This window comes from Periplaneta americana, chromosome 9 (assembly GCF_040183065.1).
Source record: "Periplaneta americana isolate PAMFEO1 chromosome 9, P.americana_PAMFEO1_priV1, whole genome shotgun sequence".
Lineage (NCBI taxonomy): Eukaryota > Metazoa > Arthropoda > Insecta > Blattodea > Blattidae > Periplaneta > Periplaneta americana.
The window spans coordinates 14,475,675-14,494,467 of record NC_091125.1 but is presented as its reverse complement, the minus strand read 5'-3'; the positions used below and the strand labels follow the sequence as shown (position 1 = coordinate 14,494,467).

General features: G+C 37.6%; 1 protein-coding gene and 7 non-coding genes across 14 annotated transcripts in view; 6 read left to right on the top strand and 2 right to left on the bottom strand.

Moving 5' to 3' along the window:
* The window catches only part of wb (wing blister), a 1,096,738-nt gene that overhangs the window by 827,378 nt on the left and 250,567 nt on the right, over nucleotides 1–18,793 (top strand). The window lies entirely within an intron of this gene.
* On the bottom strand, nucleotides 10,415–10,486 carry TRNAD-GUC (transfer RNA aspartic acid (anticodon GUC)). The gene has a single exon. It is a non-coding gene; the product is annotated as a tRNA-Asp (tRNA).
* Nucleotides 10,700–10,771, bottom strand: TRNAD-GUC (transfer RNA aspartic acid (anticodon GUC)). Its single transcript has one exon. It is a non-coding gene; the product is annotated as a tRNA-Asp (tRNA).
* Nucleotides 11,096–11,167, top strand: TRNAD-GUC (transfer RNA aspartic acid (anticodon GUC)). Its single transcript has one exon. It is a non-coding gene; the product is annotated as a tRNA-Asp (tRNA).
* On the top strand, nucleotides 11,381–11,452 carry TRNAD-GUC (transfer RNA aspartic acid (anticodon GUC)). The gene has a single exon. It is a non-coding gene; the product is annotated as a tRNA-Asp (tRNA).
* TRNAD-GUC (transfer RNA aspartic acid (anticodon GUC)) lies at nucleotides 11,666–11,737 on the top strand. The gene has a single exon. It is a non-coding gene; the product is annotated as a tRNA-Asp (tRNA).
* TRNAD-GUC (transfer RNA aspartic acid (anticodon GUC)) lies at nucleotides 11,951–12,022 on the top strand. The gene has a single exon. It is a non-coding gene; the product is annotated as a tRNA-Asp (tRNA).
* TRNAD-GUC (transfer RNA aspartic acid (anticodon GUC)) lies at nucleotides 12,236–12,307 on the top strand. Its single transcript has one exon. It is a non-coding gene; the product is annotated as a tRNA-Asp (tRNA).

Here is an 18,793-nt window from a genome sequence, read left to right as displayed (position 1 = left end):
TATGGTCCTTATAGTGGTCTTGGCCCTTATTGTGGTCTTGGTCCTTATCATGGTTCAAGTCGTGACCCTTTGTCCTCATCATGGTCCATTTAGTAATTATCGTGGTCCTTGTCTTTGTCCATGTCACATTTCGTATATTGGTCCTTGTTTTTCTTGTCATGGTTCTTATTGTGATACTTATTGTATTTTTCGTGGTCCTTGTTATCTTTGACATGTCACTTATCATGATCTTTGTTGTCTTTATTGTGGTCCTTGTTGGCATTGTAATAGTTCTTAGCATCTTCCTTGCTGCTATTGTCATAGTCCTTATTAGATATTTGTTGTCTTTGTCATTCCCCTTATCGTGGTCTTGGTCCCTATCATGGTTCTTGTCGTGATCCTTATCAGAGGCACCTATTGTGGTCATTCTCGTGGTGCTTGTCGTGGTTTATGTCGGGATCTTTATTCTGGTCCCTGTCTTTGTTATTGTCGTGATCCTATAGTGGTCCTTGTCAATCTCATAATTCTTATCGCAATCCTGTTCCTTGTGATCCTTATTGTGGCCCAATGCTGTGGTCCCTTTCATGATCATTCTCGTGGTGCTCATCATGGCCATGTCATGATACTCATCGTGGTCCTTGTCTTTGTCCTTGTTGTGGTCCTTGTAGTTCTCATAGTTCTTATCACAGTCGTCTTTGTGATCTCTATCAACGTCGTCTTTGTGATAACTGTCGTGGTCCTTATAATGATCCCTATCAAAGTGCTTTTCGTGGCCCATATCGCCATCCTTATCGTGGTCCTTGTCTTTGCTTTGTACCTGTCGCGATCCTTATTATCTTTGGCGCAGTCCTTATTGCTATCCTTTCGTGATTCTTTCGTGGTTCTTAACGTGATCCTTATCGTGGTACTTATCATTCTGCTTGTCGTGGTCCTTATCCTGATCGTTGTTTTTATCACAGCTGTTAGAGTGGTCCTTTTTGTTTCCTCCATGGTCCTTATCATAATGCTTGTTGCCATTGTAATAATTTTTATCATTTCACTTGCTGTGGTATTTCTTGTTTTTGTCATGGTCCTTATCTTGTTAAATTTCGAAGTCCTTGTCGTGGTTCATGTCATGCTTCCTACCATGGTCCTTGTTTTGTTTGCCATCCATGTCGCGATCCTTATTGTGATCTTTGTCTTGGTATTAATTGTGGTCCATATCTGTGATCCTTATCATGGCTCATATCGGAGTCCTTATCGTGATCCTTGTCATGATGCTTGTCGCAATTCACACTGTGATCCTTATCCTAGTCCTTGTGATCCTTATCGTGGTCTATGTTGTGATTCTTATCATCGTACTTGTCGTGAACTTATCATAGTCCTCGACTTGATCGTTATTGTAGTCCATATTGCGGTCCTTATTGTGATTCTTATTTTGAAGCTTGTCATGTTTCATGTCGTGATCCTTACCGTTGTCTCTATCGTAGTCCTTATTGTGCTTCTTGTCGTGGTTCACGTTGTGATCCTTATCATTTTCCTTACTGTGGTTCATGTCGTAATCCTTATTGTGGTCCTTGTCGTTGATATCTTTGTCCTTTTCGTGTTCGTTGATATCTTTGTCGTGGTCCTAATTATCTTTCTAATAATCCTTTTCATGGCCCTGGTCCTTGTCGTAACCCTTATCATGGTCCATGTTGTGGTACAGTATTTATTGTAATCCTTGACATGGTGTTTGTCGTGTTTCTTGACATAGTATGTTATCGTGGTCTTTGTTCTGTTTCTAATAGTCCTTTTCGTGTTTCTGGTTCTTTTAGTCCTTATTGTGGTCCATATCGTGGTATTTATCATAATCCTTGTTGTGGTGTTTGTCATGTTTCTTGTAATATGTTATCGTGGCCCTGATTTATGACCTTGTCGTGATTCTTGTTGTCTTTGTCGTGGTCCGTACAATGTTCCTTGCTGTCTTTGCTGTGGGTCTACATTTGTCATTTCAAAATTAATATTGTTCTACCTCTTTGGCAAATGACTTTCGTGTTACATGGTATATTTCTAACTTCCATAAAAGGTAAACGATCAAGGACGTAAAAAGAGACCTATGCCAGACATAGACAGACAACTGATAATATTTTGCACTGGTGTGTTCTTTTGAGTAGGACGAAAATAGGTCTATGCATGCACGACCAGATGTCTTCCTGTTTACGTCGATATCGCTTGAATCGTTTTGTAGACCTTTAACTTCCGACGACCAAAAATTGTCTCATTATTTTTTTTGGGGAACTGTACCTTTGAAAACTTTAGCCCTTTGTAAGTGTGTGTCTAATTTGTTATCATACTTGGATAGCGCGTAAAAGAACTCAATATAGTTTTCCCAATTAAGAGATTCACTATGTTCGTTATGACCTCTGAAAGGTAACTCTTGGTTCGCTAGTAAGCAAGTTACATCGATTAATCACTTCATTACTTCTCTATTAGAATCAACTTCGGCATTGTGTTTCAAAACATCTGCCCTGTGTTGTTCACTTAGTTGAAAGTCAATCCTTTTTTTACCGATAGTTTTGTATTTTGTTATTGCAGATAAATGTGATTGCGTCTTCTCATGGCGAATCTTTGCTTTGTGAAAATTACTAATATCAGAGAAACTTGTACTATTCCATACTCCTCTATCAAAAAGAACACAAAGCCAGCAAAATAATTTATTTTTCGATTTACATGCAGTTAGCCATTTTGAAGATTCCAGTATTCAATTTTGAAATGACGCACATAGTTTTTCATTTTTTGTACTCATAAAAACGTTTAGAGTAGGCCTACATTTTACTATAAAAATGACACCCTCCCTATTAGAGGAATCAAACATGAAAACGGCACTATTTGCAGATGATATAGTTCTGTGGACTTCTGGATCTCACAGACATAGAGACAAAATTCAAAATTCTGCTCTTAAAGCTCTAAATCAACTACATGAATGGAATACATCAAATTTGATGACACTCAATTTAGGCAAAAGTAACTACCAAATATTTTCACTTGGTAAAAAAAGAAAGAGAATTCAATATCCAATACAATGGCCAACACCTTCCTAGGACTTATGAATCCAAATATCTTGGAGTTATTTTCGACAGTAAGTTAACATGGAACAACCATTTGAAATATATTTCTGAAAAAGCTCATAAAGATTCTCCCTTCTGAAAAGACTAGCAGGAAAGAAATGGGGATGCTCTAAAAATACTTTGAACACTATATACAAAATGTTTATACAGTCAGTGCTTACATACTGCGGACAAATTTTAATTACTTCACCTTTCATAAACGAAATAGAATATGTTCAAAACCAAGCTCTCAGACTCATTACTGGTGGAATCAAAACAACTCCAATAGATTCTATGAGATTCCTCACTAATATTAACAGCATCAAAATGACAATAGAAGAAAAAGAACTGATTCAATATGAAAACTTATCAGATTACCAGGAAACAATTGGCATTCATACAGTCCTCTATGTAGATTGAAAACTCAAAAAAGTTTCATATCCATTGTTCAAGAATTAAAACAGAAAATCAATATCCCGAATTTAAAAGAAAATTTACAAATTAAACCAAACCCTTTAACTCTATTAAATATAGAATATAATCTAAATTTAACAGAAGAAATACTGAAATCAGAAGTAAACACTGAAATATTGAAACAATTGTCTTTAGAGACAATTAATATTAGGTACCCTCCACAAAACTGGCTTCATTTATACACCGACAGATCCTTGATCTCCAGAGAACAAGGTGCCAGTGCAGATGTTACGTGCTGTCTCTTCTCTCTTTATAGATCTCTTGGATATGGAACAACAAGTTTTGATGATCAAATTGTTGCAATAAGATATGCCACATCTATGCCACATCAATAAATTTAAGAATGCAGTTATATTGTCAGACTCCAAAGCAGCTATTCTATCAATAGTCTCTAAACACACACCTTCATCTCAAACAGCAGAAATACTGTAACTAAAATGCTCTCTCAATTAATATCACTCAATAAAAAATTGTATTCCAATGGATACCATCCCATTGTGGAATCCTGGGAAACGAGAATGTGGATGCTTTAGCAAAGAAGGGCAGCACTGCTACTTACAGACCTGTTACTGAATCTACGTTTTACTCTGTGAAAAGATTTATTAAATCCACATACTTAGACTTTAACAAACAAAATTTGATAACACAATCTCAAGGTAAAAAATGGAACTCTCTGCATCAAAATCCACAGTTAATTCCCGATTTACCACACAAATCGTCTGTAGCTGCATTTAAATTGGCAACAGTCCATGATTGTTTGGCCAAACACCTGCATAGAATTGGAATATATCCGTCCCCTAACTGCCCATTGTGCAACTCAGACCAAGAAAGGATTCGGAACACCTCAAAATCTGTGCTTCAGTGGCTGGTCATGATAATATCTATGAAAAATATTGGAGTGCAAGAGGTCAAATGGCTTTATTGTCAAATACCTGGCAATAGAAAACAACAACAACCTTTTACTATAATATTTTGCTTTTCCCGAAAACTTAAACTTCCAAATGAAGTACCGAAGCTTAATAAACGGTCCAAAATACAACATTGTGACTGTTGGCAGTCGTGACTGGTACCACTGCCAGATGGCGATGATTCAGACGATGCAGTTGGTAAGAGCTGCAATGGACTTGCATTTCGAAATGAGTCCCTTTCTATGTTTACTAAACAGCGTAAAACACACAATATTGTTTTAATCGATGTTACACTTCACAGGCACACTTTCAATACTTCACTGATAATGCACAAAAGTAATAAACGTACTAATATATTCTTTTTAACAAGAATGGAGACACGGAAATTGTTTACCAGGGAACACCTAACCGTATTTACTGTTCATGTACTACTACTGTTGTTTTCTTCACTAAATCCCGGAAAAAATATGCATGGAGTATTCATGTATATGAGATTGGACAATAAAGTATGAGACTGATTTTTTTCCCACCTGATGAGGCAACCCTACAGCCTTTTATCAGAGATATGTATCAGCTTGGTCCTTTCTCCACCCGAATTCCAACTGATACCATCCTGCAAGCTGTCAGTGTGGAGTAGATGCTTGATTAGTGGAGTTATGTGTTTACTCCTCGTCAATACAATGGAATAGCATAATATCGCGCAGCAGTATGCCATCTTGTTTTGTGTGAAACTTTGTGAAAATGCCACAAGAACAAACTTTCCGATGGCATAAGATGTTTCTGAGGGCAGAAACAATGTTGAAGATGAACACTGGAGTGGGTGGCAAACAACAGCATTGCCAGGGTATGTAAATTCGTATGAACTGACAGACCATTAACAGCCAAAATGATACTGTAGCACAAGAACTGAACATGAATCAGAAAACTGTTCACCCCATTCTTGCTGAAGACCTGGGCGTGAGAAAAATTTGTGCAAAAGTAGTTGCAAAAAATCTCAGTGGGAAACAGCGAGATGAACGGAAAAATGCGGCTGTTGATCTGGTTCAACACTGCCGCAGCCTCCATATTTACCCAGTCTTGCTCCATGCGACTTCTTAGTCTTAAGAGTAAATTAGTTGTGGAAGGACGCCATTTTCGAACAGAAGATGTCCAAAAGGCATTAAACTGCTACCAGCAGTGACAGAAACATTGGCCTAAAAGTCTCAAGAAAACTACTTTGAAGGTGCTCACATTGTAGTTGGTTAAAGATGTAAGTAAAAGTATTCCTTTGAACCAGGCTCCTTACTCATCTGACCTTTTATACGGTTTTGGTAGGCAGTTTTTGCTGTGTTTATCAGTATGTTGTTGTTAGCCTACTTGATTAGTGCTTACAGAATAGGGTTGATTTTAGACTCTAATGTTCCTTTAGTTAGCTTTCTATTGTTAACTGTTCTATAAATGACTACATCATCGGCAAACATAGCTATTTTGGTGTCAGCGTTTGTATTTACTGCTACTGGTAGGCCATTTATAAACATATTGAAGAGAATGGAACTAGATATTGCACTTTGAGGTAATCCTGTTTTTGTCTGTTTCCATTTTGAATTCTTTACATTCCATCTTGTTCTGATCCATCTCTGTGAGATGAAGTCATTAATCCAGTTGTACATGTTAACTTCTATACCTAGGGGTTCATATTTTATTTAATAGTTCTTCTTTTCAAACTTTGTCAAATGCATTTTGGAATCTATAAAAAAACTGCTACTGGTATTGTGCTTTGTCCTTGGTTGAATGCTTCTTTGATGGTTTGAATAAATTGAACAATGGAGTGTATTGTTGATAAATTAGGTATAAACCCATGTTGCTCTTCTGCTGTTCACTTCTGTGTCTCTAAATGGTACATTAATCGAGTTATGGCCATCCTTTCCATGATGTTTGCTATTACCGGTACTGTTGTTAGTGATATTGGTCTCTAACTTTTTATACTTATGTTAAGTGGATTTCCCTGATTTCTTTATTGGCACTATTGTTGCCTTCTTCCACATGCTAGGTGTGGTTTATACCATATCTTATTGAACATCGTTAACATAGTACCTAGTTCCTTGCTTCATCCCCTGCAATGAATTCTGGGTAAATATATTCTGGTCCAGGTTATTTCTTATTTTCCAGCTTTCTGATGGTTTGATTTAATTCTGACATGCTGAGGTTTTCTGTAAAGTGGTTGTATTTGGAAGTAATAGGGCAATACTTTAGTATGATTTTATAAGTTGTTTTGAGTTTATTTCTCAATTGCAGTTTGGTTACGGTACTTCTTTATAATGTGTTTTGAAAGCTTCTCCAGTTTCATGATTGCTTTCTAGTTATTTCTCATTAAATATTATTGGGTTTAAATTTTTTTGTGTAGATTTCATTTATTTTATTTAGCTAGGCTAGTTATGAACTTTGATATGGTTGCTTCTGTAGTCCTGGTTTTCTACAAATTAATGAATACTTCCTTTTTACTCTTGTTTATCTCTCTTCTGAGTTGAGCAGCATGTAATCTCGAAGTCTGTGTGCCTGTGTGTTTTTGTTTTATTTTATCTTCTGCCTGGTTTCATCTCTGATTCTTTTTAGTCTGCTTAATTCCTTATTCTACAAAGGATTATACAGTACTTCTTATGTTTCTCTCGTGATATGGAGTTTTTTGCAGCTGTGATTAAGGCGTTACTAAGCTCTTGATACATTTTGTTTGGATTTTCTTTATCTTCTAATCCAATAATACATAAAAAGACGTAACTAGAAGGCTATCATGAAATTGCAGAAGTTTTCAAAACACATTATAAAGTACCGGTAATAAGCAAACTGCAATTGAGAAATAGACGTCAAAACAAAACTTATAAAAATCATACTAAGTATTGTCCTGTTACTTTCAAATTCAGTTCTAGTTTTGCAGTAAATTTTGATTTGCTATGATCTCTTAAAATTGCATAATTTTTTCCGTTTTGTGCGGGTTTTAGAGTAATTATTAATTAAAGTTTCGATTATGATTGCTCTATGTCCACTTCCTGCATCTGTTATGACCGTTTGTTTTGCATTTTGGATAATAATCTGAATTGGTACTATGACCTGTATAGTGTAATTACCTTAAGCAAATCTTATGCACTTTATTCTTCTTCCTCCTACTATCACCCCTCCTATGTTCTGAAAACAATTCTTCACTAAATCCTCCAAGTAGATGTTGAAGAGCATAGCGAAACCTAAGAATGAAAACCTCGTATGTCTAATTTTCTAAATTTTACAGGAGAGCAAAAACTCGACATACAAGGTTTTCACATTTAAATAGATGGCTCGTAAGTCGGAAATTCTATATGATTTCGACATACAAGGTTTTCACATTCAAATAGATGGCTCGTAAGTCGGATTTTCTATAATGACTAGAGATACGCGCTTTTCATTTTAAAATTAAAGCATAAAGAAATACGTGGTTTTCAATTTTTCTCTTTTTTCATGAAAAAAAATTAAAAATGAAAATTTTGCAATTGTAGACCATAAGAGCATGGGCTTTCCTATAAATTTGAGTGAAAATCGCATTTTCGAAAAAAAAAAAGTCGACTTACGAGGTTTTCATCCTTAGGTGTCGATAGGTGATAAAAGGTATCCTTAACGTAGGCCTACTCCTCTCCCTATTACACTTACCTTCGACATTTATTTTCTTATCGTGACTTCAACTCATAGTTTCATACAAAGGTTACAGAATAGCTCCCTCTCTTTCCAATTTACACCTATTTTTTTCAAGATCCCCATAAGTTTATTCCAATCCACTCTCCTTTTTCAGTCGACCTGGTTGGCGAGTTGGTATAGCTCTGGCCTTCTATGCCCAAGGTTGCGGGTTCGATCCCGGGCCATGTCGATGGCATTTAAGTGTGCATAAATGCGACAGGCTCATGTCAGTAGATTTACTGGCATGTAAAAGAACTCCTGCGGGACAAAATTCCGGCACATCTGGCGACACTGATATAACCTCTGCAGTTGCGAGCGTCGTTAAATAAATCATAACATTTTTAAACATCTCCTTTTTCATGCCTACAAACACTACATACACTTCTTTATTTTTCTCTAGGTATCTTTTGTCGATTGTTCACAGCAGTCCAGTTGCATCTCTCGTACCTTTTTCTTTCCTGAAGGCTAATTGCTCTTCTTCCAACTCTCCTTCCATCTTGGAATATAAACGTCGATTCAGTATTCCCAGAGGAATCTTCGCCATGTGCCCTAGTTCAACTTCTTCTCTTGGAATAGAAGATCCCTTTTTCGTTTTCTGATACAGCTGCTTCATATTCTATAGCTAAGTCATCTGCACGATTCTCTGTCTCATGTAGCATTTCTCCATATTTCGTCCATCTGTTCAGTATTCCCTGTTTGTCTGTTATTTCGTTACTGATTTCGTCTTCTATCAACCACATAGATTTCCTGTTTTTATTCGTGAAGCCCATATGGGCTATTCTACTTTGCAATACATTAAATCATATCTTCCTTTTCTCTCTAGATCCTCTATTTCTTTACACTTCTGTTTTACCTATTCTTCCTTCACCTTATCAATTTCTCTTCTAGTTCGTTGTTTCATTTCCTGTAGTTTCTTCTATCTTCTTCTGTGTTGATGTTTTTCCGTTTTCTCTTTTCCTCCATCTCTTCAACATTTTTCCTATTATCCAAAGTTTATTATTACTATTAATTAATTCTTTTAATTAATGGCGGATACTTGAATGTTCATGATTCATACACATGAAGCCAGTTGTGTTGATCACAATTAGAGTTGTTGCTCAGGATGCTCATAGGAGGCTGGTCTATATTAAACCTGTATGAGATGAGATGTTGATGGAGATTTGTTGGGATGCCACAGGGGAACCAAAGCTCCTGGAGAAAACCTCCGTGTTACCTGGACCACAGGCTTTACGAACATAAATTTTAATCCATTTTTAATCTTGCGTACACTACTTTTAACACTTGAACATAAGTAACACACACCACAAGAACACATCGAAGAAATCATCGAAATCACAGACATCATAACAAAGCAAAACTATTTCACACACAACAACAAATACTACACCCAAACAGAAGGATTGCCAATGGGATCACCCATATCCAGCATACTAGCAGAGATATTTTTACACAACATTGAACAAACATACATACTCAACAATGAACACAACAAATATGCAGACAACATAATATACTGGCACAGATACGTAGACGACATACGCATACTATACAAAGGAAACAAAAGACAAATACACAAACTACACCAATACATAAACAAATTACACCCAAAATTTCAGGACACACTGGAACTTGAAAACAACAACTCCATAAATTTCCTAGACATCACCATAACAAAAATTGACAACAAACACACCTTCAAAACATACAGAAAACCAACCACCACCACCACCACACACATACACAACACATCTAAACACCCCATACAACACAAACATGCCGCATTCAGGACAGTGATACACAGATTACTCAACATACCCATGAGCCAACAACACTACAATGAAGAAGTGAACACAATCAAATACATAGCACAATAAAACGGTTACAATCCAAACATAATAGACAACATCATAAGAAAGACAAAGCAAAAACTTAACATACACAAAAATACGCAAAACACAACACAAACATAAGAACACAAGAAATACATCACACTAACATATGAAAACAAAAGCACACATAAGATCGCATCTTCATTCAGAAAGCAGAAATACAACATAGCATACAGAACAGAAAACACACTACAAAGACATCTCAACACACAAATAACACAAACAAATAAATATGACCACACAGGTGTATACAAACTCACATGTAATAGTTGCGACAAGTTCTACATTGGACAGACAGGCAGATCATTCCAAACACGCTACAAAGAACACATTAAAGCAATAACCAGAGGACACAATACATCTACATATGCCAATAACATAACCAATGCTAACCATGAATAATTTCGAGGAAAAATTGTTCCGGAGCCGGGTATCGAACCCGGGACCTTTGGTTTGACGTACCAACGCTCTACCACCGAGCTACTCGGGAACTCTAACCGACACCGATCCAATTTTTCCCTCTATATCCACAGACCTCAAAGTGGGCTGACAACCGTCAAGCAACCAACTTCGAGTGCACACTAACTCCGTGTGACTTAAATTGTGGTTTTCTGTTAACGAACAGTGACGTGTATTATGCAAACCAACATTTTCAGGTATAACTCCCTGTAAAGTTGATTTGAATAATTTCGAGGAAAAATTGTTCCGGAGCCGGGTATCGAACCCGGGACCTTTGGTTTGACGTACCAACGCTCTACCACTGAGCTACTCGGGAACTCTAACCGACACCGATCCAATTTTTCCCTCTATATCCACAGACCTCAAAGTGGGCTGACAACAGTCAAGCAACCAACTTCGAGTGCACACTAACTCCGTGTGACTTAAATTGTGGTTTCCTGTTAACGAACAGTGACGTGTATTATGCAAACCAAGATTTTCAGGTATAACTCCCTGTAAAGTTGATTTGAATAATTTCGATGAAAAATTGTTCCGGAGCCGGGTATCGACCCCGGGACCTTTGGTTTGACGTACCAACGCTCTACCATAGAGCTACTCGGGAACTCTAACTCTAAAAAATTGGATCGGTGTCGGTTAGAGTTCCCGAGTAGCTCAGTGGTAGAGCGTTGGTACGTCAAACCAAAGGTCCCGGGTTCGATACCCGGCTCCGGAACAATTTTTTCTCGAAATTATTCAAATCAACTTTACAGGGAGTTATACCTGAAAATGTTGGTTTGCATAATACACGTCACTGTTCGTTAACAGAAAACCACAATTTAAGTCACACGGAGTTAGTGTGCACTCGAAGTTGGTTGCTTGACGGTTGTCAGCCCACTTTGAGGTCTGTGGATATAGAGGGAAAAATTGGATCGGTGCCGGTTAGAGTTCCCGAGTAGCTCAGTGGTAGAGCGTTGGTACGTCAAACCAAAGGTCCCGGGTTCGATACCCGGCTCCGGAACAATTTTTCATCGAAATTATTCAAATCAACTTTACAGGGAGTTATACCTGAAAATCTTGGTTTGCATAATACACGTCACTGTTCGTTAACAGAAAACCACAATTTAAGTCACACGGAGTTAGTGTGCACTCGAAGTTGGTTGCTTGACGGTTGTCAGCCCACTTTGAGGTCTGTGGATATAGAGGGAAAAATTGGATCGGTGTCGGTTAGAGTTCCCGAGTAGCTCAGTGGTAGAGCGTTGGTACGTCAAACCAAAGGTCCCGGGTTCGATACCCGGCTCCGGAACAATTTTTCCTCGAAATTATTCAAATCAACTTTACAGGGAGTTATACCTGAAAATCTTGGTGTGCATAATACACGTCACTGTTCGTTAACAGAAAACCACAATTTAAGTCACACGGAGTTAGTGTGCACTCGAAGTTGGTTGCTTGACTGTTGTCAGCCCACTTTGAGGTCTGTGGATATAGAGGGAAAAATTGGATCGGTGTCGGTTAGAGTTCCCGAGTAGCTCAGTGGTAGAGCGTTGGTACGTCAAACCAAAGGTCCCGGGTTCGATACCCGGCTCCGGAACAATTTTTTCTCGAAATTATTCAAATCAACTTTACAGGGAGTTATACCTGAAAATCTTGGTTTGCATAATACACGTCACTGTTCGTTAACAGAAAACCACAATTTAAGTCACACGGAGTTAGTGTGCACTCGAAGTTGGTTGCTTGACGGTTGTCAGCCCACTTTGAGGTCTGTGGATATAGAGGGAAAAATTGGGTCGGTGTCGGTTAGAGTTCCCGAGTAGCTCAGTGGTAGAGCGTTGGTACGTCAAACCAAAGGTCCCGGGTTCGATACCCGGCTCCGGAACAATTTTTCCTCGAAATTATTCAAATCAACTTTACAGGGAGTTATACCTGAAAATCTTGGTTTGCGCAATGCTAACCATGCATACAATAACATAAATGCAGACATGGAAATCCTACACATACAGTAGCGTGCAAATTAATCCGAACACGACATATTTTTACATTTTCTGTCATTGTTGGCCTCACAGCTGCTCATACCGCTTTAATTGACATCTGTAGTACGTGTAATTCCATTGTTGAAGGTCTGTTGTTATTATTTTTTTTTTTTAATAATATGTGACATTTTGCCTGCCGTTTTGTACTTATAAGAATTTCAGTTGTGTTGAAGACTTAATACTGCAATCCTGTGTACATTCTGTCGTCTTCACAAATGGATACAACTCCACGAAAACGGTCTAAAATTATAACATTAGCAGAGCATTCTTCTATGACACAGAGGCAAATTGCTGCAGAATGTCACATCGGTTTGGCTACTGTTAATTCGATCATAAAACGATACAGGGAGACCGGATCCATCACACCCCAGAAAAAAGGAAACTGTTGCCGGAAAAGGAAGACTTCACATGCAGATGATCGTTTAATTGTCAGGAAAAGTAAATTAAATCCTAGACTAACTGCTGTCGACTTAACCCGCGAGTTAATGGCTACCACTGGGGCGAATATTCACGTCACACCAGTGTGGCGTAGGCTTTTGGAAGCTGGACGAAGGGCTATTAAGAAGCAACTGCTAACCCCTGTTATGTGCAAAAAACGCTTAATGGTGGCAAAATTACATCAACACTGGACAGTGAATGACTGGAAGAATGTACTTTTTTCCGATGAGTCTCATTTCGAGGTCCATGGCCACCGTGTTTCTTACGTACGGAAAGGATCCAAAAAAGTAACAGCAGCTCATCTCCAACAAGCACCCAAATACCCCTATAAAGTAATGTTTTGGGGTTGTTTTACACATGAAGGGCCTGGAGCATTAATACCTATCAAAGGAATGATGAATTCTTGTCAGAATTTGTCAATACATTCACTTACTGGAAACCAGAATCGTACCCCAGCTGCAAAAATCATTTCCGGATGGCAGAGGTGTGTTCCAACAAGACCTGGCACCATGCCATACATCTCGAAAAACTACAGAATTCTTCAACAAGAAGAATATTCAGGTACTCCCCTGGCCAGGCTACTCACCCGACATCAACCCCATTGAGAACTTGTGGTCAATTTGCAAAAGAAGAATGCAAAAAATGGATTGTTCTACAAAGGAGAAGATGATTTCTGCCCTCATTGGTGTATGGTTTCGCGATGAAGAAATGAAGAATATTTGTGGGAAATTAGTGGAATCCATGCCAAATCGTCTCAGAGCTGTTATTCGGAACAAGGGAGGCGACATAGATTACTGAGGTATGTCTTAGATCCTTTTTTTTTTATCCTGTGTGAGTGTTTTTGCATAAGTAATTACGTTGTTCGGATTAATTTGCACGCTACTGTACAATCCAAGAACCAAAAACTCAACACACTAGAACAATACGAAATATACAAACACACTAAATCACACCCTGATGAAATTCTCAACACAGAGAACAATTTCATACACACACACTATTTGACTCCACTATTCAACACCTTTCAACAATCAAACGCACCCACATAACAGGCAGAGAAATTCGAGATGACGCCGAGATCTAGTAGGCTCTGAAGATGGTGTGATGATGCACCAAAACAGCTGTAACCCACACGGACTTATAATTAACACGAGTAAGGCCACCAATTAATCAATTACTTACAAATTTTAAATCAGAGGTATACCAGGGATCGAACCCTCATCCACAGGATTATAAGTATAGTACTCTAGCCACTAAATCACCGTGTATCATCTTCTTTTTCGTCTTTTTCTGCTTCTTCTTTCCTTCAAGTATTAGTCCCTGTAGCCTCTTATGATCTCACATTTCATTGGACGACATAGAGATCTCTTCCCGTTTGGATGATAGTGAGACATGACTTTTGAGATTCTTTTTGTATGCATATGATGCAGATGATTTATCCCTTTGTTCTGGTAATAGTGTGTGATGCATTTATAATTCTTGCATTACATTTATGATCCTATTTGGTACATCCTCCTAGGAATTTTATAAATTTCATTTCATTAGTCATTATTCTGTGTGTGTTTTTAAACCGCATTTGACAGAGTATGAAGGAGAAAACTCTTAATTAAAGTTCAAGAACTAATTGTTAAAGGGAAAATGATCAAGTGGATTGAGAATTTTCTGGCACAATGGATGATTGCAGTTAGATACAACAAGATTCAGTCAAACTTTAAGAACCTTAAAGTAGGACTACCTCAAGGAGCAGTATCAAGCTTGATGCACTTTAACTTCTACATTAATGACCTGAGCGAAAGAATAAAAAAAAATCTGGAATGAAGTGTGCAATCTATGCTGAGACGTTGTTCTCTGGACAGCATCTAGAAATAACAGCAGAAAACACAACCAAACATTAGAAGAAAAAGTCACAGAAGCACTCTTCACAGTAAATCGTGGTCAGAAGAAAATAATATGAAAATTAATAATCCCAAAACAGTATATCATTACTTTTTCCTCCGACATCATCCAGAAGAAGTACCGAGCGAGGTAACACATGCGTTCCACATGGGACTCACATTCGGGAGGTCCATGGTTCGATTCCCGGACCGACCAACCTGACTGTGGTTTTTTCGTGGCTTTGCACAGTTACTTAGGCAAATGCCAGGTTGGAATTTTCATTTCTACTGCCCATTTCCCTTCTCCTCCTGTGTAGAAAAAGAATTTAGATTTCATATCATTCATCTTCTTCATCTTATTCCATAGACATATTCAGGTCAAGACTCATGTCTTCGTCCACTTACGGGGGGGGGGGGGTTGTCCCCTCCGCAACTGTTCCTGGGTTCCCAGCTTTCTGCAATATCTCTGTCAGGTTTCATTCCTTAAGAGCACTTCTAAGGGCGCTTCGACACCTTGGAAGGGCCATTGGAATGGATCATGTGCTGCTTGGTCACCTTGGCGGTATGAACTTAGAGTGGAAGGGGTAGGAGGCCTCCATTGAGTGAGCGGGTGAGGGGTCACATGCAGCTGATGGGCTGGTACACCTCATCTTCATTCATCCCATAAATTCGGGTTGCACAATAGGCCTCAGTATGCTCAGTATGGCTGACGTGTAAAGGGTCGTCCCTAACCTGCCCCTAGCCATCGTTACTTAACCTAACCTTCAGAAGAATTTCAACTTCAACTCAACAATGAGTATATTAGTAAAAGTGATAGTACAAAGTACCATGGAATAACACTGGATAACAAGTTAAGATGGAATGATCAAATTCATAACACAGTTGAGGAAGTAAAGAAAAAGTGCTCTAAAATTAATGAACTAGCTAGCAAGAAGTGGGGTAGCACTATTGGAATACAAAATAACACATACTAGACCTATGTAAAACCAATATTAAAATATGGCGCAGAGGTAATCGCCATGGCATCAGATAGTGATATAAAAAAGGTGGAATAATAACTGGAGCAGTAAGAACAACACTCATAGAAGTCATGTAAATGTACACGAGAAACAAACAAATCAAACTAGAATTCCAAGAAGCAGCTGCAGTACTGAGGTATAAATGGATTTAAAGTGATAAAATGACAGGAAACACAAAAGACATAACAAACAACCCTGAAAACTCAAAAATCTTTTCGACAAAGCAACAAACGAAATCTTGGAGAAAAACAATATTACCAAGGTCCCAGTTGATCCAATAGATTACCAGAATTATAACTACCAATTGGAACTTCAAGCATTCTCTGGGAAGAAAGCCGATACAGACTCCACCGAAGCAAATAACACTAGCAACAATAACTGATAGGTATCTTGAACAAGATTGGTGGAGAGTGTATAGGTCTCGAATTTTATCTCTGCCAGTGAATGGCAGTTGGAATTCGAGTGCTTCTCATTGTTGACAGCATTGAGTACTAGTACAACTGCTGCTTTCCCTTTTCCTCTCCACCGCAAGTTATGACATAGCCCACCGGCAGAGATAAAATTTGAGATCTGTACACTGATGGTTCAAGACTAGAGACCGAAGAAAATGCTGGAGTAAGAGCTTACTGCAAAGAATTCACATATTACATACCAATAGTCTTCGAAGGTGAATGTAAAGGTATAGGCATTACTAAATTTAATGACCAGAATCCATAACTTCAGCAAAGCAGTCATCCTGATAGACTCCAAAGGAGTTATAAAAGCAATAGCAACAAATACCACACCTAAAATTCCACCAATAACAAAAAGCAGGAAACTGCTAACAATGCTTAGGCAACAAAAACGCTTCGTATTTCAGTGGACACCCTCACACATGGGATTAGTGGGAAAAGAATAGGCCGACCACGTGGCGAAAAAGAGAACAAAAATATCGCAACAATCAAAGTCAACACACACAGTAATGCAAGAAATTAAAACAAAACTTGTTCAAACATATACTGTAGTAAGCACACCAAGGAAAAAAAGTGGATCAATATAGGCTAGATATCAAAGCAAAACCCCTACATTCGTTAGACCACAAGGATGCTGTAGCCAAATTTGGGATTCTAACAGGTCATGGTTGCCTGGCACACCATTTGAACAGGATGAAAATATTCAACGTGGACACCTGTATGTTATGTAACACAGATGCTGTAATGAATGCAGAACACCTACTACAGTGGAGCGTCATAAGTAAAGACAGACAAAATGCAGAGCTGGCATTGGGAAGCAAGAAGGAAAATGGTGTAACTACCAAGATCCGGGTCATTGAAAATCATAATCATCATTATCCATTATGCTATTATTATTATTATTATTATTATTATTATTATTATTATTATTATTATTATTATTATTATTATTGTTGTTGTTGTTATTGTTATTATTATTATTATTTAGTTGCCTTTTATATTACTCCAGTGTTTAATGAAAATTTTGTCCAGATGAACTAAATTTTCAAACTGAAGTGTTGTTAATTTCATACTAAACTTACTAATGCAAATCATAGCATTTACCAATAGTGTTATATTGACTATACCTTACTCTCTATGATTTCGAAGAAATAAAATCAAACTGTTTTGTTGAATCACTTTCTGTGCTTGGATGTGTGTGCGTCTATACATAAGTTACAGCCGTAATTACTAATTTCTACGTTCTCGATTTTCTGCTGGTTACTGGTCAATGTCTTAGTTCAACTGTTTGGCAGTGAAAGCATATACCATTTTGCAGCTCTGTAGTAGTGAAAAATGTTAGTACTCTGAAAAGTCCTCTTCTTTTTTTTTCTTTTAATGGAGATTTTATTCCATTTGCTTCCTAGTCATCCAGTAAAGTGTAATGATTATTTTGTTTTCCTGAGGATCTTTATTGAGAATTTGCTTTGTAATAAGTGGCTGTTGTCCATTTTGCTATTTTCTTCCTCACAGATGATTCAGATATCATAACCTGAAAATTCATTCCAATAATTTAGCTTGAGTTAAACCTTTACAGCTATCCGAAGTAGTCTTACCCAGAAACCCATATTGTTTTACTCTTATTTATCTTTTCGTGAACTGTGTTATTATTTATTTGACACCACTGAGGGATCACATATGGATTAACCCTTTACCGCAGTGCGTGATCATATGATCATAGCACGTATGTGTTTATTTAAACTGTTGAAAAAAAAAATACTATGTTATGGATTTGAATTTTGGAAGTGCCTATTGGCTCAGAAGATATGTGGCAATGTTGTCATTGCGATAAGTTCATTGCCGAGACACAGTTAGTAGCTGTGTGCAGTGTTAGTTATCTGTTCACCTTCATTGGCTGGAATATGATGGCAGTCTTTGTGTAAGTATTTCTTTTACCGCATTGTTTGAAGATATTTGTTAGGATATTTATGTTGACCGTACTCTAGAATAATCATAGCTTCTGCTGTATTGCTAAGAATGTTTAGTCTTTCAATAATGTGTCGTGATCATATGAACACTAGGCATTGATGAGGTCACTACATGGTTCATTCTATGAGGCGCAGTACATCTGCATCTTAGTAGCTTGTAATATTGATATATAAATTAAATTATGTTATACAATATATAATTGTATGTAAGTATGTATGTATGTATGTATACATTGACCTATTTATTTTACATGGACCTGTGCGTCATGATAATTGATCCATAAAATTAATTTTAGGCATGTTCATATAATGAATGCATACTGTATCTCTGTAATTTGTAATAATGATTGCATGGGCAATGAAACGGCTATATAATATGCGTACATTATATATACATACAGGAGGTCCTCACTTTACATGTCCCCAATGAACGTTGTTTCATTATTGCGTCATGTCACTTTACCCACCAGTCCTCTTTTAAAGTTGTTAGTGGTTTCGCTTTAACATCGCTAGTGTTGGAGTAATGAGAATGCAATTGAGTGGAAAGATACTGTGAGGATCTGACGAGGAAATCTCTGCGAG